Raw genomic sequence first — 2796 nt, forward strand, 5'->3', positions numbered from 1 at the left:
GTGCCTTACAACTAGCCCAGGGTGAGACCACTCTGCTCTGCTGATGTTCTCTTCCACACACCATTGGAACTCTCCAGTGGTTTTCCAAACCTTTGGTGAATTTGAGGTTCCATGCTCTTCTTTGTCTTGGAGCTTTCACAGAAAATCATGAAAACTCTAATTTGATGGTTCTTAGAAGGCAAAGTTGAGCTGACACTTCAGTTACATAAATATCTAGCAACCCCATAAACTCTGTTCATCATTGCCCAAAACATTAATTTTAGCAAAGCCTGTATTCACTACATGAATGTCCTTAGTGGTAGCAGAGTATTCTGGCTCCAATTTTTTAAACTCCTACTCTGTTTTGTTTTTTTTTTTCTTGATCACCTTATTAATTCTTGATTTTATTAATTCTTATATGGAAAGCAACCAGTAGCTTTGACGTCGTGTAGAAAAAGTAACACAGATCAACCAGTTTTCTTGAAAATATCACTACAACTGGACTTTTTATATTCACCTTCAACATAAAAAATTTTTCAAATTTTCTGAAAGGATTTGGAACACTTTTTAGTAGGTATTATTTTAATAATTGATTATCTATTACCTATTATAATATTGTCAAGTATATATTGTCTATTTTTTTGGATAATTTTTTCTCAGGAGATGTCAGAGTGAGCATGTGAAAAGTAAATGATTGCTCCAATGTCTCAATCTACTTGATATTGCTCTCTCTTCTCTCTCTCTCTTTCTCTCTCTTTCTTTGGTGTGTGTGTGTGTGTGTGTGTGTGTGTCTGTGTGTGTGTGTGTCTGTAATTTAATATATTTCATACATATATAAACTAAAATAATTCAATATAGGGATATAAAGATAATTTTTTCTACAGCTAATAAAATCCAAAATTTAGAAATAAAGTAGAAATTCAGAGAAGAATTTTCAATAGAATAAAAAATTTTTGAGAAGGGAAATTTGTGACGTTGAAATATGATATGAATTGAATAGGAGATTCTAAGGGGAATAAGGTTTTCAGGCACAAGTTGTTATAAAAGTTGAAGAAGGAATCCCGTGAAATTTATTTGGGAATACTGAGATGCCTTGGAAAAGTGAAAATTGTAAAGGAGGTTTCAAACCAAATTAAATTATCTTCTCTGCTTTAACTGTGAATGTGACAGACCACCTAGAAGTTAGTCTGAGGAAACTTTATGGATCTGCTTGGAAATACTTCCTTTTTAGTAATATGTCAGTCACCATGAACAGCCTTTAAAATGATCAATCAGGATTTTCAACTTGCCTGTGACCTTTCTGAGAAGCAGGCTCACAAAATAGCATTTAACAGATTATGGGCATACTGCAGGACTGGCGAAATTCAATGGGATGTTCGTTTTGGCCCAACCATTCTAACAATTCAGCTTTGGGATGCACCAGAATATTTTATTAGTGCCACAGTTATTAACATCTGCTCCCATGGCAACCAGTTGTTAAATGATGCATGAGTAGAAGAGAAATATATTTTTTCTTTGAAGTTAATTTACATTTCTTTAAACTAACATTTGTGAATTGACAGACACCTCTATAACTTGTCTTGAACTGCAAAGAAATGGTGCTTTTAAATTTAGGACCCAACCCTGAGAGATAGGCTTGAGGGAGCAATGACACAGGGCTCTGCTATGTCCTGTCCCGATTCTTGATATTGCAAGCTCAAGCAGCATTATATCTCCTAGCATCCCTGCTTCAAGTTAATTTCACTTGTCTTGCAAGGTAAGCTTATTTTACTTCTCTTTTGCTTTCCTTCCACACTCTTTCCTTTTTATTGTAAAATCTGAGACAAACAATCTGATCATTTAAACTTTTGTTTAAAATCTCAATGACTGTTCATTCATTTCAGGATGAGAGTTAGACTGTCCCTGGCAAACAAGGTCATCTCATCAGTCTTCAGACCTCAGCTGGGTTATTACATTCTCAGAGAAACTTTCCTTGACATTTTTTAAGAATATTTACTTTTTAGTTATAGTTGGACACAATTCCTTTATTTATTTATTTATATGTGGTGCTGAGGATCGAACCCAGGGCTTCACAGGTGGTAGGCAAACACTCTACCGCTGAGCCACAACCCCAGGCTCCCCTTGACATTTTTAACCAGGTCAGTTCTACCTGTTAGTACTGTTATGGTTTGGATGTGAACTGTCTCCCAAAAGCTCATGTGTGAGACAATGCAAGAACATTCAGAGGAGAAATGATTTGGTTTTGAGAGCCTTAACACAGTTGGTGAATGAATCCCTTGATGGGATTAATTGAGTGGGGACTGAAGGTGGGTAGGGCCTGGCTGGAGGAGGTGGGTCATTGAAGGCAGGCCTTTGGGGTATATATATCTCTGCTTTCTGACCCTCATGTGAGCTGCTTTCCTCCACCACACTCTTCTGCCATGATGTTCAGCCTCACCTAGAACCTGAGGAATAGAGCTGGCTGTCTATGGACTGAGACCTCTGGAACCCTCGAATGAACCTTTCCTTCTCTTCAATTGCTCTGGTCAGATCTTTTAGTCATAGCAGTGGAAAAGTTGACTAAAACAAGCACATATTCACAACATCATGGATTCACTATCATTTTAGGATTTGTTACAATTATAAGTTTAGATTTGGTGTCATTGATAAACTGTTTTCTTCACTCAACTGCAAATTCTATGAAAGAAGCAACAAAGTATGTTCTTACAACCCATTCTATTAATCCTGCTAACACAGGACATAACAAATAGAAGGAGCTCAATACATAGTTGTGATATTTTGATGAAGCACAGATGAGTAAGTGGACCCATGACCTGA

This window comes from Marmota marmota, unplaced genomic scaffold, assembly GCF_001458135.2.
Source record: "Marmota marmota marmota unplaced genomic scaffold, marMar, whole genome shotgun sequence".
Lineage (NCBI taxonomy): Eukaryota > Metazoa > Chordata > Mammalia > Rodentia > Sciuridae > Marmota > Marmota marmota.